This window comes from Schistocerca gregaria, chromosome 8 (assembly GCF_023897955.1).
Source record: "Schistocerca gregaria isolate iqSchGreg1 chromosome 8, iqSchGreg1.2, whole genome shotgun sequence".
NCBI lineage: Eukaryota > Metazoa > Arthropoda > Insecta > Orthoptera > Acrididae > Schistocerca > Schistocerca gregaria.
Genome location: NC_064927.1, coordinates 458,769,263 through 458,780,074, shown reverse-complemented (window position 1 = coordinate 458,780,074; position 10,812 = coordinate 458,769,263). Strand labels below are relative to the sequence as shown.

The 10,812-nt window shown below is 41.9% G+C and overlaps 1 non-coding gene across 1 annotated transcript; it reads right to left on the bottom strand.

Annotated features, from left to right (window-relative positions):
- Positions 1-9,182: 9,182 nt before the first annotated feature.
- Trnas-cga (transfer RNA serine (anticodon CGA)) lies at positions 9,183-9,257 on the bottom strand. Its single transcript has one exon. It is a non-coding gene; the product is annotated as a tRNA-Ser (tRNA).
- Between the last annotated feature and the right edge of the window lie 1,555 nt (positions 9,258-10,812).

Below are 10,812 nucleotides of genomic sequence, written 5' to 3'. Positions count from 1 at the left end.
CTATTAATAGCACTCGACAACTAAAGCTTCCTAAAAGCAAAAACACACGGAAGAAGAAGTGAGAAGTAAGAAAAATACAGTTAATACTTAAATTAAGGTAGCTCGCTGCACAGCAGACGTGAAGCAGACGGCGGTTAGGGCGACACTTACGTTGGGAAGCGATTGTTTTGGTGACGTGTCAATATACAGATATACGTTTACAAATCAGACCCTGCAAACTAAATTTCTTATCAGTTAGTCCGATTACTGTTCCTGTGTAGTGCAAATCATTTGTTACAGTATACTTCATACTATCACGGTCGGCCGTCTCCAAGCTTCCGCTCCCCAATGACGACTTTGCATCTGACTCTAAAAGAAATCAGAAAATAGCAGGTAATGGAGCCGTCTTTGGCTTAGTAGTACTGTCAATACAAGTTAACATTAAAATTCTGATTGTCCGTATTTTCTAATGTGTTCCTTCTGTGATCATTTTATTACACATTCATTCTTTGAGGTATACATCACAAAGGGAACGATACTGAAAGATGTAAATTGAACAAAGTCAATGTAGGGGTACAAAATGAAACCAGTAAATTGTGCTGGAAATTACTTTTGACAAGTTATTGAGACATCTCTTAAACTTTTCAGAATGTCGGGGTACAATGTGTACATTAACTTTTACTGTGTCTTAGCTGCAACTGAAGTATTTTTCCCCAATGGAAACCGGAGATACACATTTGTGAATGTTCAACTTTTCCATCATGAGCAAGTGTTGGACATCACAATGAAAATATCAGCAAGTCAATGTGGCAGTGTGCAGCGGCTCGTGACCACCAGAATACATGGATGTGCTTGGTTCGCTATATTCCACTGTAAAACTGATTATTGTTATTTTGCGTGGTAATTGTGGTAATTATTCAGTGATCACTTTACTATTTATTTCAATAGGGACTACCTAGTAATTAGTTATTTGAGTCCATAAAATGAAGCCAAGTGAACAAAATATGTTTTGAAAACGGGTACATACAATGTGGAAAGTATTTTAACCGGCAAACTCTGGGAGGTTGTAGCGGACATCTAAACAAATATTTTTCCTTAATCTCATTTTTTCCTATAAGTATTATTTAATCTTGTGGAGGCCGTATTATGATCTTCAGTTGTTAGAGGCCGTATTACGATCTGCAGTTGTTAGAGGGCGTATTACGCTCTTCAGTTGTAGCCAACTGCTGTTCACCAGTGTAGTAGTGCACTGTCTCTGTTTTCTAGTGGAGCGATACGCTTGGAGTGAGTACACTGATATGGCTGGTGCGCACTCCGTAGCGCACCACAACGGACGAGCTGCACAGCGGGTTTATCAACAACAATATCCTAATCGCCGTATCACGCATCATACGACCTTTGCTGCTGTGTACCAACGTCTGCGTGAGACCGGGTCATTTAGCAGATTACCTGGACAGGGACGCCGTCGCACAGTAAGGACGCTCCAATTGGAGGAAGCTGTCTTGCAGCATGTGGAGCGGGATCCTTCAATCACCACACATGCAATTGCACGTAACATGGAGACGAATCAGACGAATGTAAGGACAGTTCTTCGAGAGCGGTTGTTACGTCCATTTCACTTACAGTGTGTCCACAACCTGGAACCAGTTGATTATCCACCCAGAGCACAGTTTTCGCAGTGGTACCTGGAACAGTGTGAAATGCATTCTATATTTCCATCCTCTGCGTTGTTTATCGATGAAGCAACGTTCGGGCGTGATGGAGTCTTCAACATTCACAATTCGCATGTTTGGAGTGAGGATAACCAACATGCCACAGTTACTAGCGCTCATCAAGTGCGGTTCTTCATTAATGTGTGGGTCGGTGTTGTTGGGGACTGTTTAATTGGGCTGTATCTGCTATTTAAGCCATTAAATGGCAGGCACAATTACAATTTTCTCGCCAGAGCAATGCCAGAATTGCTGGAAGGCTTCCCGCTCCCCACAAGACAACGCGTGTGGTTCCAACATGACGGGGCGCCGGCACTTTTCAGTAGTCGTGTGCGTCGATTCCTGGACCGACGGCTCCTAGACACGTAGACTGGCAGAGGTGGTCCTGTACCATGGCCTGCCAGATCTCTAAGTATGTCCACTCTGGGCTTTTCTGTGTGGGGCGAGACGCGCAACCTTGTTTACGCAGCTCCTGTTGCATCAGAAGAGGATCTGGTTGACCGGATAGTAACAGCAGCAGGAACAATTCAGGATACTCCTGGGGGTTTTTGCCCGTGTCAGAACATGATCCGAAGGTATAACCTTTGTTTACGTGTCAATTGAGGCATATTTGAAAATCTACTGCAATTGAAATTGGGTTGTGTTAATGTGTTGTCTCCTGGTCATAAAAAATGGAAAAGTGTTTGTTGGTTAAATTAATTTGCCGCCAAAGAAATCTTCCTCTATCGGTTTAACTACTTCTCATACGAAAACATGACATTAGGGAAAAATATTTGTTTTGATGTTCCCTACAACCTCTCAGAGTTTGTCGGCTTAAATACTTTTCACCCTGTATTTTTGTAAAGGTCTTGCATCTAAAATCATTTAACATAACCTAAGATCGTTACCACGCCAATGAAAATTTTCTTTCCTCCAGAAAAAATTCAGGTCTGAAAGGGTTAAAGTACAATCTCACTCGTATGTCATAAGGGACACACCATAGGAGTTGGCTATGTGACGAGGACTGCCGAGAACATTCTGCTGCTTAAACATAGAGATAAAGAATAATGTTGTATACATTAGTCATGAACTACATTAATGCATCCCCCTCGAAACTACAAAAACGTAGAAAGACGGACATAAAGTTACACCTATAAAGAGATATTACTACTTTAATACTATATGAATTCCTATTTAGTTTTTCTTTATGAAATACTTTATGTAATTAAAATCAATGTTATGAGGTTTGGGCAGAGACTTTTGCTAAAGAGGCCAAACAGAAAAGAACTCCTTGTACTTTTTTCTGGAAAACGAATGAAGCATTGCACTTCCTTTAATCCTCGGCATACTTACACATTTTATCGTCTGCCAGTTGTGACATAAGCAATCATGTTTCTATGTATCACAATGCTGACTTAAACAGAACGTATTGTCATAATAATGTATATGGAATTCCTTTAAAACATTAAACCTATCTACCACGTTAGCAACATAATTTTCTATGAATTTTTGGATTTTTCATTTTTCAGGAGTCGTTAAAGGAATGACTGGTGACGAATTGTTCGAGTGTATAACGACCGAACACATCAAGTGTTCTCTCATTTTTTTATAGTGTATCACTAAGTAGAAACTTGCTGACATTAATTTGCTGATCGTTTCTATTATTTCCTTGCGTATTATTTTACCTAATAATCTTGTTAGTTGATCGGTCATTTGCTTTTAAACAATGATGTCGCCAATCTCTTCACTGGTCTAATGTATCGTGCCTCACCAAAATCAACAGACGACAACCTGAAATATTACGTGAATGAGAACTTATCATTTTTAATAGCAATCAATTTCATTTATCTAAAATTCTGGATCTGGTTCGCCAGGTTTGAACGTTTCTCTCGCTCGTCACTGTATTACATTATAATCAGTAGATTAATAACCACATTGTATTCTTACCGTGACTTACTGCGAAAATTTTCATTTAAATATATTTGAGGCTTTTTCTTGTAGTAAACTTAAGAGAAAAACGCTTCAAAAGATACAGAGCTACTGCAACTGCTAATCTGTCCTATGTAACAGGAACTTCTGAAAAAAGTGGTGGACCAAGACTGCTGGTATGGTGTTTTATGACGGATGGAGTGTTTCCAAATGGTCACCAAAATCCATTGCGTGATTACATAGTCTAGGAGTAGCGCCTTTGATTCATAATCAAATCGTCTACGGTCAGGGGTTCGAATCCCACCGCTGTTTTTTAAATTTTGATTAATAAGCAGCATTGGCGGCCGAATATTTCCGGCATAAGAAGTCACCCTCACACTGCCAACGGCCTTGTCCAAGTGGGCGGAGCAGCGGACAGAGGTTCAGAGCACCCTCTTGTCCATGGGGTGGGAAATTGCCCCTAAAGGCGGAAGAATCAGCATTGATCAACGATATGAGGATGCAGAAGGCAATGGAAACCACTGCATTAAAGACACGTAACGTGTATCCACAGCACATGTGGCCTGTAATGGAAGAAGTGTCATGATGATCTCTCCATTGGCAAAAGATTCCGGAACAGCAACCATTCGGATCTCCGGGAGCGGACTGCCAAGAGGGAGGTTACCATGAGAAAAAGATTAAATAATCAATCGAAGGTTAACGTTCTACGAGTCGGGGCGTGGAATGTCAGAAGCTTGAACGTGGTAAGGAAACTAGAAAACCTGAAAAGGGAAATGCAATGGCTCAATCTAGATATAGAAGGGATCAGTGAAGTGGAAAGAAGACAAGGATTTCTTGTCAGATGAGTATTGGGTAATATCAACAGCAGCAGAAAATGTCATAACAGGAGCAGGATTCGTTATGAATACGAAGGTAGGGCAGAGAGAGTGTTTCTGTGAACAGTTCAGTGACAGGGTCGTTCTTATCAGAATCGATAGCAAACCAACACCGACAACGATAGTTAAGTAATATGACGTCGCAAGCTGAAGATGAAGAGATAAAGATAGTGTATGAGGATATTGAAAGGGTAATACAGTGTGTAAAGGGGGATGAAAATCTAATAGACATGGGAGACCGGAATGCAGTTGTAGGGGAAAGAGTAGAAGAAAAGGTTACAGAAGAATATGGGCTTGGGACAAGGAATGAGAGAGGAGAAAGACTGATTAAGTTCTGTAAATATTTTCAGCTAGTAATAGTGAATAAAGAATCACAAGAGGAGGAGGTATACTTGGAAAAGGCCGGGTGATACGGGAAGATTTCAGTTAGATTACATCATGGTCAGACAGAGATTCCGAAATCACATACTCCATTGTAAGGCGTACCCGGAAGCAGATATAGACTCGGATCACAAGATAGTACTGTTGAAGAGTAGGCTGAAGTTTAAGACGTTAGTCAGGAGGAATCGATGTGTAAAGAAGTGAGATAAGTAGTACTAAGCCTATAGATACAGCAATAAGATTAGCTCAGTAGACTGTGCAGTTGAAGAGGAATGGACATCTCTAAAAAGGGCCATCACAGAAGTTGGGAAGGAAAACATAGGTACAAAGAAGGTAGCTGCGAAGAAACCATGGGTAACAGAAGAAATACTTCAGTTGATTGGTGAATGGAGGAAGTACAAACACGTTACGGGAAAATCAGGAATACAGAAATACAAGTGGCTGAGGAATCAAATAAATAGGAAATGCAGGGCAGCTAAGATGAAATAGCTGCAGGAAAAATGTGAAGACATCGAAAAAGAAATGATTGTCGGAAGGACAGACTCAGCATACAGGAAAGTCAAAACAACCTTAGGTGACGTTAAAAGCAACGGTGGTAACATTAAGAGTGCCACGGGAATTCCACTGCTAAATGCAGAGGAGAGAGCGGATAGGTGGAATGAATACATTGAAAGCCTCTATGAGGGGGAAGATTCGTCTGATGTGATAGACGAAGAAACAGGAGTCGATTTAGAAGAAATAGGGGATCCAGTATTAGAATCAGAATTTAATAGAGCTTTGGAGGACTTCACATCAAATAAGCGAGAAGGGATAGATAACATTCCATCAGAATTTCTAAAATCATTGAGGGAAGTGGCAACAAAGCGACTACTTACGTTGGTGTGTAGAATGTATGAGTCTGGCGACATTACATCTGACTTTCGGAAAAGCATCATCCACACAATTCCGAAGACGGAAAGAGCTGACAAGCGCGAGAATTACCGCAGAATCAACTTAACAGCTCATGTATCCAAGTTGCTTACAAGAATAATATACTGAAGAATGGAAAAGAAACTTGAGAATGCGCTAGGTGACGATCAGTTTGTCTTTAGGAAAAGTAAAGGCACGAGAGAGCCAATTCTGACATTGCGGTTAATGATGGAAGCAAGACTAAAGAAAAACCAAGACACGTTTGTAGGATTTGTCAACGTGGAAAAAGCGTTTGACTATGTAAAATGGTGCAAAATGTTCGAAATTCTGAAAAAAAGTAGGGATAAGCTATAGGGAGAGACGGGTCATATACAATATGTGCAACAGCCAAAAGGGAATAATAAGAGTGGACGACCAAGAATGAAGTGCGCTTGTTAAAAAGAGTGTAAGATAAGAATGAAGCCTTTCGCCCCTACTGTTCAATCTGTACATCGAGGGAGCAATGATGGAAATAAAAGAGTGGCATTAAAATTCAAGGTGAAAGGATGTCAGTGATACGATTGGCTGATGCATTGCTATCCTGACTGAAAGTGAAGAAAAATTACATGATATGCTGAACGGAATGAACAGTCTAATGAGTACGCAGTATGGACTGAGAGTAAATCGAAGAAAGAGAAAGGTAACGAGAAATAGTAGAAATCAGAACAGCGAGAAACTTATCACCAGGATTGATGGTCACGAAGTAGATGAAGTTAAGGGATTCAGCTACCTAGGCAGTAAAATAACCAATGACGGACGGAGCAAGGAGGACATCAAAAGCAGACTCGCTATGGCAAAAAAGGGCATTCCTGGCCAAGAGAAGTCTGCTAATATCAAATATCGGCCTTAATTTGAGGAATAAATTTCTGAAAATGTACGTCTGGAATACAGCACTGTATGGTAGTGAAACATGGACTGTGGGAAAACCGGAACAGAAGAGAATCGAAGCATTTGAGATGTGGTGCTATAGACGAATGTTGAAAATTAGGTGGACTGATAAGGTAAGGAATGCGAAGGTTCTATGCAGGATCGGAGAGGAAAGGAATATATGGGAAACACTGATAAGGAGAAGGGATAGAATGATAGGACATCTGCTAAGACATGAGGGAATGACTTCCATGGTACTAGAGGGAGCTGTAGAGGGCAAAAACTTTAGAGGAAGACAGAGATTGGAACACATCCAGCAAATGACTGAGGACGTAGGTTGCAAGTGCTACTCTGAGATGAAAAGGTCAGCACAGGAGAGGAATTCGTGGTGGGTCGCAACAAACCAGTCAGAAGATTGACGAAAAAAAAGCCATATTCTAACGCAGAGAGTAAACACCGTTTCCAGTATTCGCTGTGCCAACTCAGCTCAAACTGGAAATGAATTTAAGAATTTAGCGTTTTACGATGTCGAGTTCGTTAGATGTGGGTAATAGGGTCGAACAGGACAACGCTGTAAAAGGAAATAAAACCTGCACTTTTCTATAAAAAAAGATATCCTAACAGCACTGACTCCCACACAATTTAAAAAGTGTGGCACATAAGGTACACTCTGAAGAGGTCGAAGCAGATTTTCTACTCGGTTACGTGAGTAATGTTGTATCCTGTGAAAGACAAGACGATTACAAATAGCTATAACTATTATATAACGCAGAGTGGTACGTTGATAAGAATTCCAAATCAGGTAAGGGGAAGCTCAAAAATACAATTTACGTACTTCAAAGGTTTTATATATGATTTCATTTAGTCATACAGAGAAGGTCTAAGCCATAATTCATTTCCAGCCATACCTTTTGAAGTTTTTGTGAAATCGTGCAAGTGAGTGCATCTGAAACGGGCATTTTATGCGAATATTTTCGTCAGTTTGGAAGTGCTAGACGAACTGAACTAGATGAGTTAGGAGCAGTCTTCTGAAGACGTCCAACAATATGGTTTCTCCGTTCACCACTTAAGGCTACTGTGTCACCCCACAGAGCTCTGCACAGATTCGAACTGGCAACTTGTAACGTAACGGCAACGTATCGAGTAGCAAATTAAGGTACTATTGCTCGACGTACATTATCTGATCAAAAGTGTCCACCACTTATTAGTGGACATTAAATAGGGGACACTTCCAAAGAAGTGTTTTAATGTCTGTGGAGGAATTCTTCCTTAAGAGTCGATATCGGAGACATAGTGATGTTGTACGATGAGGTTCAGGTATATTATTGTACACTGCCTCATTTATGCTGCTTTAAGACAGAGTGTACTGTCATGGCGATACAATCATGGCGATACAACAATCTTACCCGATGCCTTTACTGTCAGAAGTGCACAACGTTGTAAAATGTGTTCATACCCATCCGAATTTATCATTTTCTTATGGATAATAAGGGATCCATGCCGTACGCACGAAAAACACCCAAATACCTTAAAAATACTTTCTCCGTCCTCCGGAGACTGGCAGGCATTGTTGATGGCATGTAACGTTCTCCAAGAATTCGGCATGCTCTCTTCCTTACATCTGATTGCCACAGGTGTAGAGCGATTCATCACAGCAGAGCACTCATTTCAGACATCCATTCGTCAGTGTTCTGGCTCACTCAGCACCTCAAGCATGGCTTAACACTGACTGCACAAATGTGTGGCTTCCAAAGTGCTGCTCGACCATCGTCCCTCATTCTTGTTAACCTCCTGTGCACGAAACCTGTGCTGTGTGGACTGCTGGTATCATTTTAGAACACACGTGTGATTCTTTCCTATGATTTCATAGGTCTTTTTCATTCCTTCCCCCCCCCCCTCTCGACAATACCTTTTTGTCTTATGGTACCAAACTGCTGAGGTCATCGGTCCCTAAGCCTAAACACTACTTCATCAAACTATAACTAACTTACGCTACCTACAACACACACACCCATGCCCGAGGGAGGATTCGAACCTCCGATGGAAGTAAGGCTACATGAGGTTTGCCTGGTCTTGTTTTAGCTTTGGTTGCCCCTTGGCGTTTCTACTTCACAATCACATCAGCAACGGTCGGCGTGGTCAGCTTTTGAAGGGTTGAAACACTTCTGATCGATCTGATACTCAGGTGATGTCCCAATGACTACTCCACACTCAAAGTCGCCAAGCTCTGTTGACCTACACTATCTGACGTTACTGTTTCTCTACTGCCAACGCAGTATTCCTCGCCTCCTTTTATACTGGCTGGTCTGCTTCCCGTGACATCTAGTGGCCAGTGACACACTGATTGCAGTTGGCTTCCGCGGCCATTGTCGCGGTCAATATGTTACCGCATTGTCTGTATATGTGGGACTACAGACCTTTCCTAGAAAAGGTAATGATTTTAATATTTTATATTTCTAGTTTTTACTGAGTTTAACGAAGGTGATGTTGAAACTTCCTGGCAGATTTAAACTGTGTGCTCGACCGAGACTCGAACTCGGGACCTTTGCCTTTCGCGGGCAAGTGCTCTACCAACTGAGCTACCGAAGCACGACTCACGCCCGGTACTCACAGCTTTACTTCTGCTAGTATCCGTCTCCTACCTTCAAAACTTTACAGAAGCTCTCCTGCGAACCCTGCAGAACTAGCACTTCTGAAAGAAAGGATACTGCGGAGACATGGCTTAGCCACAGCCTTGGTGATGTTGGCCTGATATATTCGACGATGCCCTTTGGCTACACTGACTAGAGGATTCTTCTAAGAAATACCAAATTACAGTATTTTATCTATCAATAGTTGATCTGTTTAAACATGTTTATAGGTTATCCAAGTCTGCACAAAGCGACCGCGAGTGTTAAGTAGATGTCTTTGTTCTCTGTTTTCTGTGTAGATAACCTGAAGATACCTAAATAAGGCGAAACGCGTCGTTGAAAAATAGAAAAACTAAAATTGCAACCAAGACTGTTTTTAACCAATTTAAATATGTTAAAATGTAAAATAATGTAGTATAAGCTGTAGCGAATCAGAATGAGATTTTCACTCTGCAGCGGAGTGTGCGCTGATATGAAACTTCCTGGCAGATTAAAACTGTGTGCCCGACCGAGACTCGAACTCGGGACCCTTGCCTTTCGCGGGCAAGCACTTGCCCGCGAAAGGCAAGGGTCCCGAGTTCGAGTCTCGGTCGGGCACACAGTTTTAATCTGCCAGGAAGTTTCTGTAGCGAATCAGATGGACGGCTTCAGGAAAGGGAACTGCACTAGTCAGTTGAGCGAAGATGTTGAGCACGCCGGAAATGCGGCCGGAGACGGGCAGAGGAACAGCACAGGTGCAGACACGAGAGCGGACAGTTCGGCTGGAGACGCCAGAGTGAACAGTGCTGGTCTAGACACCAAAGGGAAGAGGTCGGATTGAGACGCGAAAGCGAAAAGTCTGTCTTTAGGCGGCTGGGAGGTGAGACGACTTAGAAAATTTCGCGTTGTGTGGTGTCGCGGGACTCGGTCCCTGAGCAGAGGGCAGCCGCGCGCCTGGTGTGAACTCTAACTTTTCGTGTAAATAACGATGTGGAGTATTGGACCTGTGTTTCGCGATGAGATTGTGAATGATGGAACTGTGTCAAATGGATATGCGCTCGAGTGTAGCAGTAACTCGAAATACCTCCACTTTCGCTATTAGTTTGCTTTCCGAATAAACATTATTCTAACTAAATCGCGACTGTGTGGTCTACATCATTTATGGGTCGTTAATTTAGTTCCCTGTCGTTACAGGTCATATTAACTTCATACAATTTCGCAAACTTGCCATCAGCCAGACAATTGAACGAAACGGTCGCAAGTATCTAATTTCGGGAATGTAAATCGACACGCGCGCTTCAACCTCTAAACGAGTTTGAGCCAAGACATTTCCACGAAGAGGAACCACATGTGAGCCCGAACATCTCTGGGATGTTAGCTGGCAGCCGCTTAATATCCGTTGATAACTTGTACTGTACCGCTAATTCTGAACCTGTAAGCTTCACTACAAAAACAGTTGTTGGTATGTAATGGATGTAATAGTGTACTTATTTCTGACTGTATATAATTTTTTGTAATTGTAGTGTAAATTTTGTA